This window comes from Sciurus carolinensis, chromosome 6 (assembly GCF_902686445.1).
Source record: "Sciurus carolinensis chromosome 6, mSciCar1.2, whole genome shotgun sequence".
NCBI lineage: Eukaryota > Metazoa > Chordata > Mammalia > Rodentia > Sciuridae > Sciurus > Sciurus carolinensis.
In genome coordinates this window covers 139,172,625-139,196,865 of record NC_062218.1, presented here as the reverse complement: position 1 = coordinate 139,196,865, position 24,241 = coordinate 139,172,625, and the positions used below count along the sequence as shown (strand labels likewise).

At 44.6% G+C, this 24,241-nt stretch overlaps 1 protein-coding gene across 2 annotated transcripts in view; it reads left to right on the top strand.

Annotated features, from left to right (window-relative positions):
- Positions 1–14,347: 14,347 nt before the first annotated feature.
- The window catches only part of Anxa6 (annexin A6), a 50,573-nt gene continuing 40,679 nt past the window's right edge, over positions 14,348–24,241 (top strand). Inside the window, exon 1 of one of the 2 annotated variants that reach the window (XM_047555674.1) lies at positions 14,348–14,465. The gene's annotated coding sequence lies outside the window, so the exon portion shown is untranslated. The remainder of the gene's footprint in view (positions 14,466–24,241) is intronic. The other variant, XM_047555673.1, reaches the window with a different exon arrangement.

Sequence of the window (24,241 nt, the reverse complement as noted above, 5' to 3'; positions counted from 1 at the left end):
AATTGAGGGATCTGCTTCCATGAAGGCAACAAGATGAAAGAAAATTTGAGAAGGGCCAAAAATCGAGAAGATACAAAGAGACTTCCAGTGACCCGTATGAAAGACCAGACACAGAAACACCTCTCAGCACCATGACAGTTGGGTCAAAGCAAAAACCGTGTTGATGGTATTTGAAAAAAAGGCTGGTCCCAACTGCAGCTGTTGAGTTTACTTCTAGCTCTGGGCGATTTCAACAATTCAAGAATGGTCATTCATTACATCATGTGGAAATGAGTGGGAGTCTGTGTGCTCCGGTGGAGGCACCTGAAGAATTTTGGGAAACCCCAGATAAACTGAATGTGGAAGAAAATTACCCTCCAGAGCAAAATCTGCCACAGGAAGGAAGCCTACCTATTCTGGAAATAGACTTTGATCTACGAGAAGGTCAGGTTCATGCCAGATTTCAAGGCTTTTAAGGACAGGATAAGTCTTGCTTGGGGGCAATGTTGCAGGCTCCAGATTGAAACCCTTGGTGATCAAGTGCAGTGACAACCCCAGGGACATGAAGCCTAACAATAATGACCTGCTGTCAGGGTACTAGGGGCAATAAGAAGGCATGCAGGACCCAGGGGCGCTTTACCACTGAGCTACATCCCCAGCCCCTTTTTACTTTTTTATTTTGAGACAGGGTCTCCCTAAATCGCCGAGAAGGGCCTCGAACTTGCAGTCCTTCTGCCTCAAGGTGTGCACTCCAAAGCCATCTCTGGTCCAAACAATGGCCACTTTTTTTTTTTTTCACTCATCTCAAAATACATTTTATTTCATGTAAGAAAGGAATTAAAATATGTATAGTCATGCACTTGATGATGTATTTTGTCCTATAATCTAGATATGTTAATGCCTCATCCAATCCTAAATTTCTGTGAATTTATGATTTCATTAGTATGAGTGGTAAGAAAAATTCCTGGGTGACATCTCACACCATGGTTAATAGTCTTCATTCTGGTCTGAACACATGTCAATTCTTTTTTTTTTTTTTTTTATTGTAAACAAATGGGATACATGTTTTTCTCTGTTTGTACATGGCGTAAAGGCATACCATTTGTGTAATCATAAATTTACATAGGGTAATGTTGTTTGATTCATTCTGTTATTTTTTCCCTTCCCCCCCACCCTCCCACCCCTCTTTTCCCTCTATACAGTCCTTCCTTCCTCCATTCTTGCCACCCTCCCTAAACCTAACTCTAACCCTAACACTAACCCCTCCCACCCCCCATTATGTGTCATCATCCACTTATTAGCAAGATCATTCGTCCTTTGGTTTTTTTGAGATTGGAGTTATAGCCACTTTTAAGGCCTAGTACCTGAGGAGGACCTTTTCCCAGGCTGTTGCTGCAGCTGAGGAAGATACTGAGAATTCACTAATGCAATTCCAGAAGGATTGCCACATCTGTGACTGCGTCAAGAATCTTACTTGGGCTTCGGGTGATGTCACCGAGGAGCATACGAATGGCATCTGGAAGAGGACTCTCAAAAGGTTTGTGGGTGACATCAGAGAGTTTGCCAAGGATGAAGATGTTGCAAAAATCCACAAGGCTGTGGTGGAGACGGCAAGCAACTCAACAGTAACCTGGGTGTGGATGAGGACGACCTCGGGAACTCCTAGGTGTCTCCTGAGGAACTGGCTCGTGGGAGTTGTTAAAACCGTAACAGGGCTTGCCTTGTGAGCACAAGGCCCTGGGTTCAATCCCCAGAACCGCCAAAAAAAAAAAAAAAAAAAAATTTGCATTATGGGCCGGGGTTGTGGCTCAGTGGTAGAGCACTTGCCTAGCATGTGTGAGGCACTGGGTTCGATTCTCAGCATCACATATAAATAAATCAATAAAATAAAGGTCTATCAACATCTTTAAAAAAAAAAAAAAAAAAAACCGTAACAGGAATGGGTAGCTGAAGAAGAGGCAAGAGAAGAGGAAGCTGTAAAAGAAAGAGAACCTTCAAGAAAATCTACAGTGAAGGGTTTGGCAGAAGATGTTACAGACCTCAACAAGCTCCTCAATAAGTTGGAAAACAAGGACCCCGACTCTGAAAGGTCAGAGAGGAATGCTCATGGTACATTAAAGTGCTGACAGGCAAACCCGCAACGAGGAAAAAGAAACGAACCAAGCAAATCACCTTGGACATATTTCTGCAAAAAGTAACACCTTTTGAAGAAGAGCCCCAGGCAGGTCCTTCAGGAATATTCCAGAACACATTGTTAGCACAGTCATGACAGCTCCATGCATGTTACTGCCCGGGGGATAGTAAGACAGTGATGACATGGTTCTTGACCCTGTGCAGGCCTTGGCGTGTGTGTGTGTGTGTGTGTGTGTGTGTGTGTGTTAGTTTTTAACAAAACATTTAAAATTTTTTTTTGTACCCAGGGACATTTAACCACTGAGCCACACCCTCAGTCCTTTTTATTTTTTTGAGACAGGGTCTCACTAAGTTGCTTAGGGCCTTGCTAAATTGCTGAGGCTGGCTTTGAACTTGAGATCCTCCTGCCTCAGTCTCCCGAGCCACTGGTTAAAACTTTGTTTTGGTTAAAAATAAACAAGAACAACAAAAAAAAAGCTACGGAATAAGTAAGGATATGGAGAAAAAACATTTTTGTACCATTGTACATGTTTGTGTCTTAAGCCATGTTATTAAAAAAGAGTCAGTTTAAAAAATTAATAAGTGTTACAATTTCCCACAGTGTACATATTACTGTAACTTTTCTGATTTTTAAGATTGATTTGACCATATTTTTAAGATTTACTTATTATTGAAGAAAGAATATAAATTTATAAATTACAATGGCCTATGTATAGAGTATTTATAAAATCCTCAGCCAGTTTCAGCAATGTCCTAAATCTTCACATTCTCCACTCCCTCACTGACTCCCACAGCAACTTCTGATCCTGCACGCTCCTTTCATAGTAAATATTGTATACATGTGTACCATTTATCTTTTATACCATATGTTTACTGTACTTTTTCTGTGTTTAGAGACCTAAATACCAGTGTGTTGCAATTGCCTTAGTATTCAGCACAGTAACATACCATGTAACTCCACACAGCCTAGGGGTGTAGCAGGCTATACCATCTAGGTGGATAGCAGGCTATCCCATCTAAGTGGATAGTAGGCTATCCCATCTAGGTTTGCTGTTCACACGTGATGAAATCACCTAAAGGCACATTTCTCAGAATAGGTCTCCCTCATTAAGTGATGCATGACCTACATAGGTAAAGATTCTAAGATTCAATAGTTTTGAAACAGAGCCCCTTTAACATTAAAAGCAGTTTCCTGATCATTGCTTTTCCGCATCCAGAGTTTCCTCCTGCAGAGAATGGAAATTGGAAAGCTAAGCACTGGTCTGGGGGACATGAAGAAAAATGAAACTGAGACATTTCTGACTAATACAACCAAGCTAAATCTACTTATGTAATTTCCTGGATTTTGTTTCTATAAATCTAACTGCTTTTATAGCACTGGTGGACACAATTCAGCTGTTTATCCCCAGTTCTGGCCAGAACTACAAGTAAATTCCTTTTTTCGTTTTCCATCGTTTGCTTATTTTCTTTTACTGGCAACCAAAGTTAGCCAACTGGAAGCCAGGCAGTTTCCCTGACTTGGCAGCCAATAACGTTGCACTTCTACCTAACAAGTAAGAACATGAATTGAGAATTAGCATCTGCATATCAGAGAAAACATTCGCCTTTGGTTCTTTGGGATTCACGTAGCATAATATTCTCCAGTTCCATCCATTTACCAGCAAATGCCATCACTTCATCCTTTTTTAAGGCTTAGTAATATTCCATTGTGTATATATACCACAGTTTCCTTATCCATTCATCTGTGGAAGGACACCTAGGTTGGTTCCATAGTTTGGCTATTGTGAATTGAGCTGCTATAAATATTGATGTGACTGTGTCACTATAGTATGCTGATTTTAAATCCTTTGGTTATAAACCTAGGAGTGGGATGATTGGGTCAAATGGTGGGGCCATTCCTAGTTTACTTAGGAATCTCCATACTGCTTTCCATAGTGGTTGCACCAATTTGCAGTCCTATCAGCAATGTATGAGTGTACCTTTCCCCCCACATCCTCATCAACATTTATTGTTTCCTGTATTCTTGATGATTGCCATTCTGACTGAGTGAGATGAAATCTTACAGTAGTTTTGATTTGCATTTCTCTAATTGCTAGAGATGTTGAACATTTTTTCATGTATTTGTTGATCAATTATATTTCTTCTTCTGTGAAGTGTCTGTTCCATTCCTTTGCCCATTTATTGATTGGGTTATTTGCTTTTATGGTGTTCAGTTTGTTGAGCTCTTTATATCCTAGAGATTAGTCCTCTATCTGAGGTACATGTGGTAAAGATTTTTTCCCATTCTGTAGGCTCTCTCTTCACGTTATTGATTGTTTGCTGTGAAGAAGCTTTTTAGTTTGATTCCATCCCATTTATTGTTTCTTGATTTTACTTCTTGCACTTTAGGATCCTTGTTAAGAAAGTCAGTTCCTAAGCTGACGTGGTGGAGATTTGACTCTATTTTTTCTTTTATTAGGCACAGGGTCTCTGTTCTAGTGCATAAGTCTTCAATCCACTTTGAGTTGAGGTGGGTCAGGGTGAGAGATCGGAGTTTAATTTCATCTTGCTACATGTGGGTTTCCAGTTTTCCCAGCACCATTTGTTGAAGAGGGACTGGGGAAAGAATAGAGGTACTTTGGATTAGACAGAGGGTAGTGAAGAGAGGGAAGGGTGTATAGGGTAGGAAGGATAGCAGAATGAATTGGACATTATTACCCAATGTGCATATATGATTATATGACCTGTAAAACTACATCATGTACAACCAGACGAATAAGAAGTTATACTCCATTTATGTATGATGTGTCAAAATACATTCTACTGTCATGTGTAACTAATTAGAACAAATAAATAAATATATATATATATAATAAAAAGAATAAATGTTCAGAAGAAAAATAAATAAAACACACCAGTGGTAAACAGTAGCCGTGGTAAAGAAAGTACTCCCAAGAAAGGAGCAATTAAATTTTACATTGTATAAATAATTTGTAAAAAGTACTTTTAGTGTAGGGATTTCTACTGCATTTATAAACAAACAGTGGCTACTAACCAATATAACAGTAAGGTAGACATGTTTATGTACAGTTTATGCATTGGAATGCACAGGGAGAAGAAAAAAGTTAGGCAACATGAATCAGAGAATGGGCATAGAAGCTCTTTAGTCCAAGTAAAAAAAAAATCCCAGCTTTGCATTGAACAAGGGCCTGAGTTTCTCTTTGCCTCCGTTTCAACTTTAAGATGAAGATAATCATAGGACCTCTGGTGCAGGATAGTTACAGGATTAAACAAGATAACACGTACAGAGGAGTGCTTCTGAAATCTTAATATGCGGGCAAATCTCATTTAAATACAGGACCAGAGTCCGTGGCTCTGGGGTGGTGTGGAAGTTCTGTGGGTCTAACAAGCTTGGTGCTGCTGGTCCTCAGACCACATTTGCATGTGAAGCTGTAAAATCTCTAGGGCAGTGCTTGGCACACTGTACTCTGAATAGATGTAACTGTCATTATACTTCCATGCAGTCGAGCTGGCAGGGAACTTGGATAAAGCAGTCAACAATGTACCCTCTTTCTCTATCAGATATTCCCCAACAGTACTGCGTCCCCGAAGAGAATTCTACTGCATGGCATTCTGAGGTCAGGTGATGAATATGTGTATATGGATAGCATCATTTTCATTTTTAAAAGTCCTCAATAGTAGCCTTGGATTATTGTTTTTAAGCTACATCAAAGTACCTACTACACTGTGCACAGGAGGCATTTGATAAATAATTGTTGGATAAAAGAATGTTCAGACTGTCTAAATAAATCTTCCATCCAGGAATGAAAAAAAAAAAAAAAACATGAATTGAGCTCTCAGTGGAAAGCAAGTTTAGAATATTTATCAAAATTCTTCAAAATCTGCATCACTGTTAATCTGGAGTTCAAGTTTTAGAAAACAGTCTCAAAGCGAGGGTGTAAAGATTAGAAACAACATAAATGTCCAACAGTAGGTAATTAGATAGGCAAATTATATTATTGTCATGTTATGAATTTGATAAAGTTATTTAAAGTGACTTAAGAATATTTAGTTGCATAACATTCATAATATATTAAGTTTTGGTAAAACACTATTTGCAATAAGTTTCCTTTTATTGTAAATAAAGTGTAAGTTGGGACTGGTGGTATAGTTGATAGGGTGTGTATTTAGCATGCACAAGACCCTGGGTTCCACCCCAGCACAAAAAAAGCAAAGAAAAAAAAGTAGAAGTGTTCCATGTATAATCTCCATAAATATTGTGGTTGCTGTTGTTATATAATGAAAGTGATGTATAATGTTAATGTAGGCTATCTTTGGATGGAAAGATTATGGCTTTTTATCTTTTGAGTAACTATAATGAACAATTATTATTTTGCAGTAAGAAAAACAAAAATAATGAGAAAAGTGATCTGTGGGTTTTGGGGGGGCAGGGAGGTGCTAGGGATTGAAACCAGGATTTTGTGCACGCTAAGCATGTCCTCTACCCCGAGCTACACCCCTAGCCCTGTCTTTGGTATGCTCACTGCTGCTCTATCTCTCTACCCTCTGAAGTGACCTTTCCACCCAAACCAGGTATCTTCATATGGCTGAGGCTCCCTAACAGAAAATAATCTGTTTCATGCCAACTGCTCAGAAACTCCGTATTTTCTCTCCTATGGAGAGAAGAGATCCTTCACTTGAGTGGAAGAATGTCGGGCACTGAGAGAGGCCTTGAGGAGGAAGAATGTCTTCCTGGTTGTCATTAGAACACTATTCCTGGCAGCAGATTTAAAGTGAGACTCCTCTCTTGAAAGGCACAATACTGCCCGCCTCTCCGGACCCAGGTCGGGCAGAGTTGGAACTTGCCAGCAGGTGGCAGTATCTGACCATTCTGGTTCCCCTGGGGGCAGCCTGAAGTTTTTTGTTGTTGTTTTTTGATCCATTGAACACAAATGGGGCACTACGTTTCATTTCTCTGTAGAGTCACACTGTTTGTGTAATCATACATGTACACAAGGTAATGATGTTTGTCTCATTCCATTACTTTTCCTTCCCCCAGCCCCTCCCCCACCCTTTATTTCCCTCTACACAATCCCTCCTTCCTCCATTCTTCCCTTACTCCCTCTGCCCCCTGTTATGTATCATCATTCACTTATCAGAGAAAACATTCGACCTTTGGTTTTTTGGGATTGGCTTATCTCACTTAGCATGATATTCCCCAACTCCATCTATTTACCTGCACAAGCTATAATGGTATTCTTCTTTATGGCTGAATAATCTTCCATTGTGTATATATACCACAGTTTCTTTATCTATTCATCTGTTGAAGGGCATCTGGGTTGGTTCCACAATCTAGCTATTGTGAATTGAGCAGCAATAAGCATTGATATGGCTGTATCTCTGTAGTATGCTGATTTTAAGTCCTTTGGTTATAAACCGAGGAGTGGGGTAGCTGGGTCAAATGGTGGTTCCATTCCAAGTTTTCTGAGGAATCTCCATACTGCTTTCCAGAGTAGCTGCACCAATTTGTAACCCCACCAGCAATGTATGAGTGTACCTTTTGCCTCAGCCTGGGGATCTTGAATTTTCTCTTCCCATAATCAGAGTTGAAATCAAGACCCAGAGAAGGGAGGTAAGGAGGTCCGAAATCTTAACCCATTGTTCTGGTCTGAATCAACAGTTTCGTGCTGCCTCCCACACAGACACCTTTGGATGAGCCAGTCTATGGAGGAAGGGGCCTGGAAAAGCTCCAAAAAAGATGAAGTCACCTTTATGTTTGCTTCCTTCCAGGGTTTGTTTCCATTAGCAGGTGAGGCTGTGTGCTATTCCACAATTTAGGTTGTTTCCTTTTTGCACATAAAACACCGTGGTGGACTTCAAACTTCCTCTGTATTTCAAATTATTTTCTTGGAACTGATTCCCAGAAGTGATCAGTTAAAAGAGAATGAGCAGTAACTACATATTAGCCTTTATTCCTACTTGCTGCTGAAGCTCGAGAATTGACAGTCAAGGGAACTTGAATTTTTGGGGGGGGCAGGGGGAGGTGGATACCAGGGATTGAACTCAGAGGTATTTAACCACTAAGTCACATGCCCAGCCCTTTTTATATTTTATTTAGAGACAGGGTCTCACCAAGTTGCTTAGAACCTCACTAAGTTGCTGAGGTTGGCTTTGAACTTAAAATCCTCCTGTCTCAGCCTCCCGAACCACTGGGATTACAAGCATGTGCCACCATGCCAGTGTAGCAAGAGCCTGATTTTTAACCCTGCCTCAATCACTTGGGCTGACTTTGGGCAAAGGAGATAATTTCTCTGAGCTTCACTTATTTTTATTGCAAATTAAGAATACTGATAAGGCTGGGCATGCTGGCACACCAGTAATCCCAGCTACTTGGGAGGCTGAGGCAGGAGGATCCCAAGTTCAAGGCCAGCCTAAACAACTTAGACCCTCAGCAACTTAATGAGACCCTATCTCAAAATGAAAAATAAAAAAGGACTGGGGATGTAGCTCGGTGGTAAAGAGCTCTAGGTTCAATCCCCAGTCCTGCAAACAATGATATGGGCTGAGGGTATAGTTCAGTGGTAGAAGGCTTGCTTAGCATGAATAAAGCCCTCAGTTTGATCTCCAGCACTGAAAAAAAAAAAAAAAAAAAAGTTTGTTTTTTTTTAATATTAATGCCCTCTAGAGTTACAATAGATCCCATCTCTCTCCAAATATTGCTCCAGTAATTCTCCCCTTTTCAATTTTCTACCCTCTATCTGAACATTCCCATCAACATACAAATGTGCTGCTATGTCTTCGATCTTAAAAAAAAAAAAGCAAATCAAAGAAAAGCCTTCTCTTTTCCCATTGCTTCTTTTTCTTGCTAGCCTTTGCAGCAAAACTCCTGAAATAAGTAGTTTGAGCTTGTTATATTAAACCAGTTCCTATCCAGCCTTTGCCCCAGCATTCTACCACTCTGCTCTTCACGGCAAGAGAAACATTGCCCTTCTCATTGCTAAATCCAAGATGGGCCTTGTCCTGCTTGATCTAATAGCAGCATTGAGGTAACTATCACACCCTAGTCCTTGAAGCACATTTTTTCACTTGCCTTCAGTGCTCTCCTGAGGTGGTTTCCTCTCATCTCACTCTTCCCGGCTCACCTTTGCTGAGCGCTTCTCTCCTCCCCAGCTCTTAATGGAAGAGTATCTCGGACTTGGTCCTTAGTTCTCTTCTCCCTTGAGGATCTCACTTCCCAAACTCCAGGCCTATCTATCCAATGGCTTACTTGACGTCTCCTCTTGGACGTCTACTAGAAATCCTAAACAAACTGGTCAAAAACTGAACTCCTGATCTTTTTCCCACTTCTAAGCATAAGCGCAACAGGACTGGAGGCAGACCTTGACAGATTCAGAGAAGCTTTTATTCCTTCATGAATTCGGGCACCACTGGGGCCCATTTTCTATGGGAAAATGGCCGTCAGTTACAGAGGGGATGTTGGTTTTATAAGGTACAATGATGCAATCATTGGAAGCCATGTATGTGCAGTTTTGACCGTCAGGGGCTAGTTGTGCAGGTTAAAATTTTAACTTAGGAGGGTGGTTATAAAAAGGTTGAAACTCATTGTTCTTATTCTGGGATCCATTGTTTCCCAGAGTTTCAGTATTTGCTGTGCCTCCATTTAGGGCTAATTTGTGATGGGGAAAGGGCTAAGTTTAGGGCCCATTGTTATTGGGAAAGGGTGCACTGAGAGAGGTTTAATGTTTGGCGGTTTAATGTTTGGCCAATTTCCCCTCCCTCCTCCTGAGCCATGTTGTCCCTCCGTTTTTCTTGGGTAGCTGTCTTTTAGGAATATTCTTTTCCATAACCCTTCACTACCCTCAAACCACTCATCCTATAGCCTTGTTCATCTCAGATGACGGCAACTCCATCCTTCCAGTGGCTCAGTCCGAGATCCAGCAAACCATTCAGGATTCCTCTCTTATCTCACATCCAGTCCTCTGGGAAATCATGTTCAGTGGGCCTTCAAATATATCATCTCTAAGTGCATCCCACCACCTACTCCAGCTGTGTTAGTCAGCTGTGCGTCACTGTGACCAAAATGCTCGACAAGAACAGCTTGGAGGGGGTAAGGTTTATTTTGGCTCTCGGTTCCAGAGGTTAGTCCATGGTGGGCCAACCCCATTGCTCTGGCCCTGAGTTGAGGCAGAACCTCATGGCAGAAGGGCCTGGTGCAGGAGCGCAGCTCCACTCACGCAGCCAGGAAGGTGGGGGCACAACAGGATGAACCTTCCAGGCCACGCCCCCGTGACCCACCTCCTCCGGTCATGCCCCACCTGCCTACAGTTACCACCGGTAAGGAGGAGGGGCTAATTAGGCCACAGCTCTCACAGTCCTATCATTTTGTCTCCAAATTTTGGAATTACAGTATGACCACATCCATTTCACTAGGTAAATACCCTAGAGAACCAAAACCGGTGCGCACATAAGTATTTGTTCCCAAATGTTCATAGCAGCACTATTTACAAGCAAAAAAAAAAAAAAAAAAAAAAAAAAGTAGACATGGCCCAAATTCCACCAACAAATGAATGAAAAAGTAAAATGAAGTATATTCTTATAATGGAATCTTATTCAGTCTGAAAAAAGAATGAAATACAGACACATGCTCCAATGTAGATGAACTTCAAAAACACGCTAGAATGGTATGATTCCATTTATATGGAAGATTCAAAATGGGTAAATCCATATGGCAGAAAGCAACATGGTGGTTGCCAGGGGTGGGGGAAGAGGAGATGGGAAGCGACTGCTTAAGGGGTATAGGGTTTTTTTATGCAGAGATGAAAATGTTTGGGATCTAGGTAGACAGAGTGGCTACACACCTGGCGAGTGCACTAAATGGCGTGTCCCTCCTCTGCTCAACACCTTGCAATAGCTTCCAGATAACTCAAGATTAAAAGGCAAAGTCCCTGCCAGCCCGCAGGCCCCACATCTTGTGGTGTCTCTTTATCTCTCCCCTCCTGCCGCTCTGCCTTCCCATTTCCACTCCAGCCACCCAGGCCCCTGGCTGTTGCTGGAGGCATTTACCCAAAGGAAGCATCCTTTGCCTGGAACATTCTTTTCCATGAGTAACTGCTCAGTTCCTCTTCTTCTCCATGTCTTTGTTCAAATTTCACTTTTTTCCCCACAATTTTTATTGGTTCATTACCACTATACATAATGGTGGGACTTACTACATATTCATACATGAACACAATGTAACTATATAATAGGCCAATGTTGTTCCCCAGTATAGTCCTTTTCCCTTCCCTCCTCCCACTCCCCTGGTCCCTTTCTTCTAGTCTGTTGATCTTCCTTTGATTTTCTTGTGATCTCCACCCCCAGACCTTTTCCTTTTTCCTTTCTAGCTTCCACATAGGACAGAAAACACAGGACCCCTGACCCTGAGTTTGGTTTATTTCACTTAACATAATGATCTCTAATTCCATCTATCTTCTTGCAAATTACATAATTTCACTTTTCTTTATGGCTGAATAAAACTTCACTGTGTATATATGCCACAGTTCCTTTATTCATTCATCTGTTGATGGATACCTAGGCTGGTTCCATAGTTTGGCTATTGTGAATTGTGCTGCTATAAACATGGGTATGTGCATCACTGTAGTATGATGACTTTAATTCTTCAGGATAAATATGCAGGAGTTAAGGTATACCTGGGTCACATGGTGGTTCCATGCCTGATCTTTTGAGGAAACTCCATACCGATTCCCACAGTGGTTGCATTAATTTACAATCCCACCAGCAGTGTAAAGTATTCCTCTTTCTCCACATCTTTTCCAGCATTTATTATTATTATTTGTATTCTTGATCACTACCATTCAGACAGTGTGAGATGAAATCTCAGTGTAGTTTCCATTTGCATTTCCCTAATTGCTAATGATATTGGACATTTTTTTCATACATCAAATCTCACTTTCATACCAAAGCTTCTGTCTAATATCCTACATGATACTGCAACTTCATCTGTCACCCTGTGACACTTTACCTGCCCCTCCTTCTTTTTGTCCAAAGCCAATATCATCTATTGCTATATTTTATCTACTTATTGTGTGTCCATTTCCCCTCTTCTGGGCTCCAAGAGGCAGAGATCTTTGTTCATTGTTAAAGTTCCTAAAATAGCCAGGCACCAGGCACACTTGTAATCCCAGAGGTTCGGGAAACTGAAGCAGGAGGATTGTGAGTTCAAAGCCAGCCTCAGCAACTTAGCGAGGCCCTAAGCAACTCAATGAGACCCTGTCTCTAAATAAAATACAAAACAGGGCTGGGGATTTGGCTCAGTGGTTAAGCACCCCTGGGTTTAATCCTTGGTACTAAAAAAAAAAAAGTTCCTAAAATAGTGCACAGGGCCATAGTAGGTGCTGAATACATATCTATTAAGTGAGTATGATGATTAAATGTGATATTGCAAGTAAAATGCTCACAGTAATGCCTGGGCCATAAAATGTTCAACATCATTAGCAATTAGGGAAATGCAAATGGAAACTACACTGAGATTTCATCTCACACTGTCTGAATGGTAGTGATCAAGAATACAAATAATAATAATAAATCCTGGAAAAGATGTGGAGAAAGAGGAATACTTTACACTGCCGGTGGGATTGTAAATTATGCAACCACTGTGGGAATCGGTATGGAGGTTCCTCATATCATAGGAAATGCTCAATAAATGACAGTACTATTATGATGCTTAAGTAGATCTCACCTCCATCCTCATGGGGTCCAGTCCTCTCCCATCTATTTATTTGTTTGTGTGTTTGTTTGTTTTTGGTAATGAGGATTGAAATGAGGTGCAATTTACCACTAAACTACATCCTCAGTACTATTCATTTATTATCATTTGAAACAAGGTCTCACTAAATTGCTGAGGCTGGCCTCAAACTTAGGATCCTCCTTCCTCGGCCTCACAAGTTGCTAGGATTACAGGTGTGTGCCACCATGCCAAGCCAGTTGCTTCAGATCTCACTTTATGATGATGATTTTAATGTCTGCCTCCCACTAATTTTCATTCTTCTTTCTGGTTGCACCTTAGCATCACCCTGTCATTCAGAGGTCCAGGTTAGGCTGGATCCACCTTCTGTGGGCCACCCCAGCCCTCCATAGTTGCAATCTTACAACACCCTGAACTTCATGGTAACAGTGCAATCCTCCGACTTCCCTGGTAGTAGAAGCTCCAGGTCAAGGCTTCACTTCTTACTTGCTCACTTGGGTCTCCTAGCTCAGTGCCTGGCACGCAGCAGCTGCTCAATAGAATGGGGGAATGGAAAAATGAAAGGACCTATTTTCTATCCAGGTCTCCTCGTTAGAGGCTTAGAGTTTGAACTACTGATTCCAAGGACGGGCTTTGAAGAAGCTGAATTCAAAGTCAGTGCAGTTGTGTCTTGCCTATGGAGACTCAGCTGCTGACTGGCAGCCCTGCATTAAAGCTGGGCATCTTTCCTCAAAGGGAGAATTTCTGAGGGGGCAGGGAATGGGAGGTACTGACTTGCACTGCAAGTGGCTTTCCTCCTCCAGGAGATTTTGCAAATCCTCTGGGAGGGGGCAATAATTCTCTGTTCCCTCTGGATTCCCAAATAATTTGGTTTTGTTGTTGTTGTTGTTGTTGTTCAGTGGATTACGATTTCTGGTCTCCCTTTCTGCCCACCCCGCTGCACTTCCCTGAGACCAGCACAAATAAACGTCCCTCTGGAATCACTTGACTCCACGTTTGAACCTTAACTCCACAATTTTCTAGCTGTGTGACCTTCATCAAGAAGTTGTCCTCTTCTGGAGTCTCGTCCCTTGGAAAGTGAATAAATAACGCCATTGACCCGATGGGGCCGTTAAGACAGGAAATCTGATCAGGCTGATAAGGTGCTGGGCCGCGATTCTGGCAAATCTCAATTTTTCTGTTTCTCAACAAAGCTTTGGCGAGTTCAGGAATTGGGGGAAAGTGTCCAGAACCGGGAACAGAGAGCTCTAACTTCTAGCCCGCCTGACCTTGACCAAATTCCCCTACCCTCTCTAGCTTCAGGTCAAGGGACTGACCGAGGTTCGAGGTTCGAGGTTCTCCCGGCCGGCACCGCCCCCCCCCCCCCCCCCCCCAAATCCCAGGCTGGTGACATTCTAAGATTCCAAAAGCGACTGAACTCTGGGGTGGGGGCGGGGGCGGGGGCGGAGGACGGGAGGCGGGAGAGCCGGATTGGCCTCCGCTCGCCACGTGTCGCGCGCGGAGCCGCCCGCGGTCCGCCCCACCCACCCCGCGCTGCGGCTGCTGCTGCTCAGCTAACGGGCTCCGACCCAGCGAGCTCCGCGTCCGCGCGTCTGTCTGTCCGCCCGCGACAAGAGGCCTCCACCGCGAGGTGAGTGAACGGAGGTCGGAGAGGGGAGTCCCGCCGGAGGCTGCTGGGACAAGAGACAGACGCCCAGTCCTCGACTGATGGAAGCCCCCCGCTGGTTCTGGGAGGCGGCGCGGCAGCGGGGAACCGCAGGGCTCCGGGACCCGAGGGCGCGGTAACCCGAGAGTGTCGCGGGCTGGGTGTGTCTGCGGGGCGCAGGGAGCAAATCGAAGGCTGGAGGCGGAGGAGCGCCGGCGCACAGCGCCCCTGCTGGGAGAGGGGGTGGAAGGGGAGCCCCGGATCTGCAGAGGGTGTGGTCCAGGGCTGGGGGCGCCGGGGAAGGGCGGGCTGCTGGACCTTGTTTGCGGCCCTGAAGGAACTTTGAAGGCCCGGGGCTGGGAACAGCTGGAGGCAGATCTAAGGACCCTTGGGGAAGGATGTGACTGGGGCCAAAGACTGAGCGCACGAAGAGTGGATCCCTCCAGCTGCATATAAAATGGACTGTGTGTGGCATTGGGGGAGGGCTGCGTACCGACAGACGAAGGACTTACTGTCCATACCTCAGGGCTGTGGTGGATACTCACTGCCACCTACTTTGGGTCCTTGCGTGCTTATGAAGGGGTCTCCAAAGGCTCTTGTGCGGTGGCGGTTTCCTCACCCTTCTTTCTGCTTCCCCTATGTACAGTTCTATGCCTTCCCAAAGCTTGGAGGCTTCCAGTGCCTCCCAGAATGCTAGCATGCAAGTAAATGACCCCGAATCCAAATTCCAGAGCCGAAACAACTTGCTGTGTGACCTTGAATTAGTGATTTTCCCTCTCTGAGCCTCCGTTTCTTTCTCCCAAGTTCAGAGCTGATAAACCCAGCCCCTTTCAGAGGAAACAATGACTGTAAAAATGGATGTATTTGTCAACTGACAAGACCCATCACAGGTTTGGAAATCTTGATTACAGGTTTGGAATGCCTGGGACAATCCTTACAGGCCCTGGAAGGGGAAGGGAAAGAAGAAAGGAGTTCTTTGGGAGGATTTGTCTGCTTCCTTCCTTCCCTTCTTTTTGTCTAAACCCTGGTGGGTCTTCCCTGACAATTCCAAATTTGGGCATGTGACTTCCGGGTTTGTGAAAGGATGTTTCCCCCCTAAAATCTGCCCTTTTCCTCAGCTGCTCCTTCCCCCCTTCACCTAAAAACACCCAAAAATTAATAGTCTGCTGGGCAGCATGGCACATGCCTGTAATCCCAGCAGCTGGGGAGACTGAGGCAGGAGGATCTCAGGTTCAAGGCCAGCCTGTTTTTAGCATGGTCTTCAGCAACTCAGTGAATCCCTGTCTCAAATTTTTTAAAAAACTTTAAAAAGAAGGGTGGAGTTGGAGATGCGTCTCAGTGGTTAGTGCCTGGGTTAAATCCTTGGTACTAAAAGAAAAAAAAAAAAAAAAAAAAATCACTAGTTCCAATAGGTTGCAGTAGCAGTAGTGGAGGTGCAAGTCTGTAATTCTAATGACTCAGGAGGCTGAAGCAGGAGGCTCACAAGTTCAAGTCCAGCCTCAACAACTTAGCAAAACCCTTAGAGACTTGGCAAGACTCTGTCTCAAAATGAAAAAATAAAAAAAGAAATTGGGGATGTAACTCAGTGGTAAAGTGCCCCTGGGTTCAATCCTAAGCACATACACACACACAAAAATCAAATACCGGCCCCGCTGACCCAGATAGGATTTCCTGACCTGCTTAGCCTTTCTAGGTGTGTCTGCCATTTTAGCCCCAATGGACCTTGGTTTTCTAGCTGGCAGGCCCAGAGCTCTGCGGAGGACACTGCCCTTGGGCTAGTAGAAAACTGGGTTACAGTTCCAGATGTGTTAGAATCCTTGGTCAAGCTGCTTGTCTCTAGGTTTTTGTTGCCCACAGAAAAGTCATTGGATTGGCTCTCAGATCCAGGGCTGGTGTTCTTGCATTCAACTGTTCTAAGATTTAGGATTCTGGAAATTGGGTGGGGCTGGGCAGGGAGGGAAGCAAAAGTCTCCATCCCCTCTGCAGCTGTGACAGTCACTCATCCATCTTCCTCTGCTTCTATCCTTTGTTCCCAAGGCGCCATCCGTTGGGATACAGAAATTATTTGTGGTTTCTGGAAGGGCTACAGCTGTTGCTGGGGCAGAATGTGCATTGAATGTGCAGAGGAGGGAGCTGCCCCGGAGTCCAGAGCCTGGTCTTCTGAGGCAGAGCTTGGGATGGGTGGGGGTGGGGAGACCCTGCAGTGCTGGGTGGCTGCCAGCGCCTGGAACATCTGCACTGCAGCACCCAGAGAGAACCCTGGAATCCAGGCTCTAGCCTCAGACCCAGCCTCTGCCCTGCCACTCACCAGCTAGCTGTCCTGGGCACATCCGCTACCCCTCTCTGCTTTAGTTCCTTCCTCTATAGAGGGAAAGACCTGTGTCGGGGGCACCCAGCTGGTGAAGTGGGTGGGTTTGTGTGGTTCTTCTTGCTATACCATTCTGGTGTTTCCTGGGGAGGACCAGTGGTATCTCGCGCCTCACTCCCGCCCAGTCTCTCCAGATAACTTCCTGGGTGGGGACAAAGCACAGGATGTGGTTTCTACACTGATTCTTGAGCATACGCACCCCCTCACCGCCCCAACTGCCAAAAGAGGGGAAATATGTGGGGGTGTCTTATGCTCATACAGTTCCTGGCTCGGCTTAGAAACCAGCACATTCCCTTGTGCATTCTCAACTTCCTTTCCTCCTGGGGTTGAAAAGCCCCCCAGAGTCTGGCTCTAGAGGAATCACCATCCATGACTGTCCATGGGTTCTTTGAACTTCAGGTCCCCCCCTCTGTGAAAGGAGGATGAGGTTGATACCTTCATGAGACCGCTGATATGAAAGTGCCTTGGACACTGTAGAGTGCTCCCAACAGAGAAGCAAGCGTTGCTGTTATAATCTGAGAAGGGCGTGGTGCTTGAAAAGAAAGGTGACCTGGGTCTCAGGTTCCTCATTTTGTAAAATGCCATCTTTGTGCTCCTTAAATAATAACCATAAAAAGGTAGCCACCATTGAACTCTTACTGTACTCCAGGCCCTGGCTGATATGTTAGGTGCTGTTACCTTTTATGCCAATTTTGCAGATGTGGACACTCCAGCCCTCAAAAATTTAAGGAAGAAATAATAATCACAAATGCTTATTCTAGTGCTTTCCATGTGTTGGGTGCACTGCTGAGTGCTGGACTCCTTAATGGTTTCACCCTCACCATAACTCTCCAGGTAGGTGCTGTTTCTACCCCCATTTTACACATGAGACAGGTGCACAGAGGTTATATACTTGTCCAGGGCCACACAGTCACACGTAGCACCTCGGGGCTTCCTTCTCAGGTAGTCTGGCTCCAGGCTATACTGTGAGCCACTACATTTGCTGCATTTTACAAAAGTGACCTAGCTAGGATTCAAACCCAGGTCACACCATTTCCAATGCTGGGGCCGCCATATGATCTCCTGGAGTTTTGTCCAGCTGAGAATCAATGGTTCTGGGTCAGGAGGGCAAAGACACTGCTCTCTAAGAAACCCGAGTGCCTGGAGCTGGGGGCGTGCCCAGGCCCAGGGCCAGGGATGGCATTTACCCTCACTCCATCAGTGGAGGCTCATGGAGGGTAATAGGCTGCTCCTGGGTGTCTTCCTGCGTGGATTGGGGGAACCCATCAGAAAAGGAGGAAGGGAAGGCTCTAGATTTTGTGTGTGTGATGCTTGGATTGGAACCCAGGGCCTCACCCATGCTAGGCAAGTGCTCTACCACTGAACTACAGCCCCAATCTGAAAAGAATGTAGATTTTATAAAAACCAGAGCCTTCAAAGAGGGATATACACACCCTGGATGCACTGAATTCGATATCCTAATTCTAGGATACAGGAAGAAACTGTCAGACTCTTGTATGTACTTTTAATACCATATTTTTAAAGTATATTTTTGTTCATGATGCTAAATGCTATTTTTTCTTTTGTTACTGGTGGTGGTGTATAGGATCCAAAGAATTTTGCAAACTGCTATGTTAGGCTGCCAGCTCTGTGGGGGCAGGAGCCTCATCTGTCTCCTTTTCTGTTCTGCCCCTGACTCCTATCAGTGAGCCTAGTTTGCTTGATAGGTATTTTTTGAAAAATGAGTCCTGGGTTAATCAATAATGTTCTTTTTGGAGTTGGACAAGTTACTTAACCTCTCAAGTTCTTTTCTCTTTGGCTGTGGAATTGAGGAGTGAAGCATGGTTTGAATAATCTGGATGATTTCATTTTTTATTCCTGTGACTTTTCAAGGGCATCCCTAATGGAAGCTTTTAGAACCACTCCAGACATTTCACTTGACGATGCTTAAGAGACTCCTCCGCTTGCCAAGGGCAAGGACTTAATCTCTCTAGGGGGCTCAGCAGAGAAGCATATACTGTAAATATAATAATTTTCAAAAAAAGGCAAAAATCATGACTCACCCAGATATAAAAATGATCTTGGGCTAAAAATTTTATTGTACTCATTTATCAACGATAAGAGCAGGCAGATGTTAGCTCAGAAGAGAATTGCAAATGCCTTTATATTGAAAGGAATATGCAACTAGAGGTAAAACTGGTTTTTCCACTTGAGGAGGAGGAAAGCCCATTGAACTTTCAGCAGATAGGGACCAAATGAGCAAGTATTAGAATTACTTGGCATTACCATGAATTGTCTACATTTGGGCTATAAATAGCTGAAAGACAGCAAAAGATCAGAATCAGATAGCCTGGAGAATTTTCCTTTGAATCATGGATTTTTTTCTCAGAATACTTGGGAGGCAGGCAGCCTCCATACAGTGGAAGAGTGATAAATTCGCAATAGTTGACCAAAGTCAGTCAGGTCAAGGTAGTTTCAAAACACTGCAGGGTTTTCAAGGAGGGAGCGATTGCTCCTGGCTTTCTAGAAGATGTGGCATTTGAATCCAGCAGGCAACATCCTTGGCTGCACATCAGAATCACCTAGAGAAGTTTTTAGAAATTCCCAAAGCCCAAACCTCATCCCAGAGCAGTTAAGTCAGTCTCTGAGGGATTTTGCAAAAGTCCCCGGGTCATATTAATGAAGCCAGAATGGGGAAGCGCTGGTCTAGGTTTTCGAAGTCTGGATAGAAAATGCTGGTGGAGAGTTCCTGCTTTAGGGGAAGGAGAAGTTGTTATGGGTGAAGGGGTGGGAGGTGAAGGCAGATAAATCAGGAAGGATCCCCCAAGGACCTTGAAAGCTGAGCTAAGAATTTTGGCAACCAAGGCCACCGTGGGAGATGGTGAGCAAAGGAGTGACCAGCTCAAGTGATAGCCCCTGGCGCCACTGGAAGCACAGAGGTGTAGGGGTGTTTGTTGTTGTTGTTGTTGTTGTTGTTTGGTACCAGGGATTGAACTGAGGGGTACTCAACCACTGAGCGACATCCCCAGCCCTATTTTGTACTTTATTTAGAGACGGGGTCTCACTGAGTTGCTTAGTGCCTCGCTTTTGCTGAGGCTGGCTTTGAACTCTTGATCCTCCTGACTCAGCCTCCTGAGCTCCTGGGATTATAGGTGTGTGCCACTGTACCTGGCTGTAGGGTATTTTAAATGTACTTTTTCCCTCCGAAGTTTTTATTTTATTTTATTTTATTTTATTTATTTATTTATTTATTTATTTATTTATTTATTTATTTATTTTTGGTACCAGGGATTGAACTCAGGCACCCTTAGCCACTGAGCACATCCCCAGCCCTTTTAAAAAATATTTTATTTAGAGACAGGGTCTCCCTAAATTGCTTTAGGGCCTTGCTAAGTTGTTGAGGCTGGTTTTGAACTTGTGATTCTCCTGCCTCAGCCTCCTGAGCCACTGGGATCACAGGCTTGTGATACCACACCCAGCTAGTTTTGATAATTTTAATCTATGAAATGAATTGATGTTATACAGATTGACAGGGAAAAAATGCACGTTTATAGATGTACCACCCAGCATGGAAGCCAGACACAGAGTATGAGAATCAACGAGGGGCAAGACGGATGAACCTTCTACAGAGCTAAGCAAAGGGATGGGGGCTGGACTTCTGGAAGGAAGGAGATGGAGTAAGCAGTGGAAGGTTGTGAGGGGAAAATGTCACTGTGAGCAATAATTTTCTTGTTAGTCAGATGAAGTCTTCCAGGCTAGGCTACCTGTGCTCCTGTCTGGGCCAGGTGTCAGACCCTCAATCTCTTCTTCCTATTAAAAGATCTTTTCAACACAGAAAGTCGGGTATTAGATGCTACCCCTGCCTGCATCTGCTGTTTACTAACACAGATGTCAACCTCTTTTTCCGAAAGCACAGCTTTGCACAGCCTATCTTATGTCTGCTTTCTTTGAATAACTAACCCAAAATATGCCAAAGAAATACGTTTGGAGCCATGCAGTTAATCTCAGTGACTCAGGAGGCTGAGGCAGGAGGATCACAAGTTCAAGGTCAGCTTCAGCAACTTAGTGAGATCCTGTTTCAAAATAAACAGGGTTGGAATGCAGCTCAATAGTAGAGCATCCTGGGTTCGATCACCAGTACCAGAGAAAGAGAGGTAGACAGACATTTGGAGGTAGGATGTTTTACTCTCCCACAGAAAGCTGGGTGATCTGTGTGCATCATCTTTCAGTACCCCACAAAAACCATACAGGACAGTCTTCTCAGAGATGAGGAAACTGAAGCAGAGAGAAGTTACATAACTAATCCAAGGTCCTTAGCTAGGAGTTTGCAGTGTCAGGATTCGAACTTGGAGACCTTGACGGCAAAAACCTGCATTTATTACCATGCTAGGATGCTGTGGTCTTTGAAAATGTTTGTGCTTGTCATAATGAAAGTTACTGTTTATTGAGCCTTTGCTGTGTGCCAGTCACCATGCTAAGTGCTTTTCATCTGTGATTCCATGGTACAAGTTGGTGTTTCTATATGCATTTTGCAGGCGTGAAATCGAGGTTTAGTTGAATTAACTTATCTAAATCATAAACTGGGGGACAGTTGGGCCTCACCGCCCATGTTTATGCAAAACTTGGGGAGGCCCTGCCCCTGTCCAGCTCTCTAGGATTGGCTGGTGGTGACCTGCTTCTTTTAGAGTCAACCCTTCCCCAAAAGGAAAGGATAAAACGTGATGGCAGGCTCAGGGGGGTGACAGTGGGTAGCCACACAACACAAAGCCGCCCAGGCACCTCCACCCCAGCTGGATTTCTGGAGTGATCAGTGTGATGGGTTCTTTTGGGTATACAGATCAGAAAACATTCAGAGTTCATAGGAGGAGAAAGGGGCTGAAGTGGAATCCTGTGACCTGGGAGACACCCTTCCAGGACCCATATTCTGCTATGAAAATCCCTGGCTGAAATCTATAAAAGCCCCTCATGTCAACTATGGATCTTCCCATAGAGGGAGTGTTACACATTGTTCCCATCTTAATGATGGAGAAACTGAGGCCCAGAGTGGAAACCCAGCTTGTCCATGGTTACATAGGGGCAGACTAGTAACCAGAGTCTGGGTCTTTGTCTTCAGCATCTTCCTGATGTCCTGTTGTAGCCAGGGTCTACAGCTGTGTAAGGGCTTGCTGTGACCTGCTGCTGTCTGGTCCCTGGAAAGTCATCCTGAGACGCCTTAATCTCTCTCAGAAATCAGAGGCTTAGAGCAGTCGATGGTTCCGCACCCTGCTGGGATTCTGGAACACTGGATATAAAACTTTCACCTAGTTTGAGAAGTATGATCTGATTTGCTATGGGAGGGATCAGAGGTTCTCTTAAATCCAGGGTAAGTGTAAATGGTACATCTGTTCCAGAGCTTCTCTGAACCCCTAGAGGGATCCACAGGGAGACTGGCCATTTGAACTGAAGTCTGAAAGTCTAATTGTGGAAGAAGCTCCCTTTTCACATATGCGTGAAACATGCAGTCATACAGGCCCCACAGAAACTATTCTCAGAGCTGAGACCATTTTCCCGAAGGCTTAGGGGCCCCTCCTCGGAGCAGTCTCTCCTCAGAGAGGGGCTTTCTTCCAGATGATTCTGGGCAGCAGCCAGCTACCAAAGTTTCCAGCAAACAAGGCCAACGGAAACTGCTTCAGTGTGCAGGTGATGAACTTCAGACCTCCCTCCCCGTGTCAACTGACTTCCTGGGCCCCATTTAGTCGGATTCTCTGCTAGGCTTGGGGTTCCCTCACCCTTTGCCTCCCCCACCATGCCCCAGACCTGGGGAAATCCAGACTGGCTCCCAGCCCAGTCCTGGAGTGGATGTCCCCCAGCATGCACACTTACACACACACACACACACACACACACACACACACACGCACTCTGTGAGGGGATATAGTTTCCATTTCCTGGTGAAAGCTGCATATTTGTACCAAGAGGCCCCTGGTTGCTAGGGCAACAGCAGGGTTTCCTCGAGCAGAGCTGAGCCCAGCGGAGCTGGGTTTGCAGGCAGATCTCCTTCCCTCCCAGCTCCATCTGATGAATGTCCTTTGCTGCAGTTTGGGGAACTCATCAGGCAGTGGGGACACATGAACAAAGCTCCTGTCCTCAACCCCACACCGGTATAGTGAAGTCACCATCTACTGAGAACGTGACTGTCCTCTGACCTGGAGATGACTTCGGTCTCATCCTCCAACAACCCTATAAGGGAGAAAAGGGAAAGGCCCAGTTTTGTGCTTAAGATAAACTTAAACCCAGAAATGAGCAGTAAGACCTTAGTCACATAGCTGATAGATGACAAAACAAGCATTCAAATCCAGGTCAGTCTGACTCTAAAACCTACATTCTCTCCACTATGTCCCACCATGTCCAGCGACCACCAGAGAGGATAGGATTGTGGACTGAAGTCAGGGGCTGGTTTCTCCAAGATTTCCCCTGAGATTTGAGGAATATGTAGAGGACTGAATGTTTGTCTGGAATGTCCCCTTGGTTTCTGTCATCCCTTTCAGTTTACTGAGTACATCTGACTGAGTTTGTTATTTTTACTTTTAAAAAGCAATACATAGGGGACTGGGGTTGTAGCTCAGTGGTAGAGCACTTGCCTAGCATGTGTGAAGCCCTGGGTTCAGTCCTCAGCACCACATAAAAATGAATAAGTAAAATAAATGTACTGTGTGCATCTACAATTTAAAAATGTTTTTATAAAAAGCAATACATAGACTTGGTTGAAAGAGATGAGATCACACAGGCCTGCTTAGTCAGAAAGCAAAGTTCCTTCATTTCTCCTCTTTTTATCCTGAGAAGTTTGCTTAGCTTTCATCTCTTGCTTTTCTGCTGAGAGTTCTCATTAACCAAGCGCCCATCCACTTCCCTTCCCCTTTCCAAACCAGTTACACCCTCGTTTTCATTTATTTTTCGGTAATATACCTGGATCTCTTGTTCCTTTACTGTAGACCCCAGCTCCTGACACCCCCACCCCTTACTCCATATCCATTTTTGATAAGATCATGTGTCTTGTTCAGGTTCCCTACAATGGCCTTGACTCATAAGAGAAATTTCATCAGAGAAAAAAATCAGACGTGTGTGTGTGTGCGCGCGCGCTGGAGAGTGAAACTGGGGTATTTTCCCACTGAGTTACATGCCCAACCCCCAGCCCAGTGCCCCCCACCTCCTTTTCTTGAGACAGTTGTCTTGCAAAATTGCCCAGCTTGGCCTTGAACTTGAGATCCTCCTGCCTCTCCCTCCCAAGTGTTTGGGATTACAGGCATTTGCCACCTCGCCTCCTGCCCCAGTCTGGTCAGCCTCCTTCCCCTCTCTGCTGCTACCTCAGCCACACCCAGCTCTGTATTGTCCCTCACTCTCACTGCCCCAGGGGGGCTTCATGACACCTTCTGAG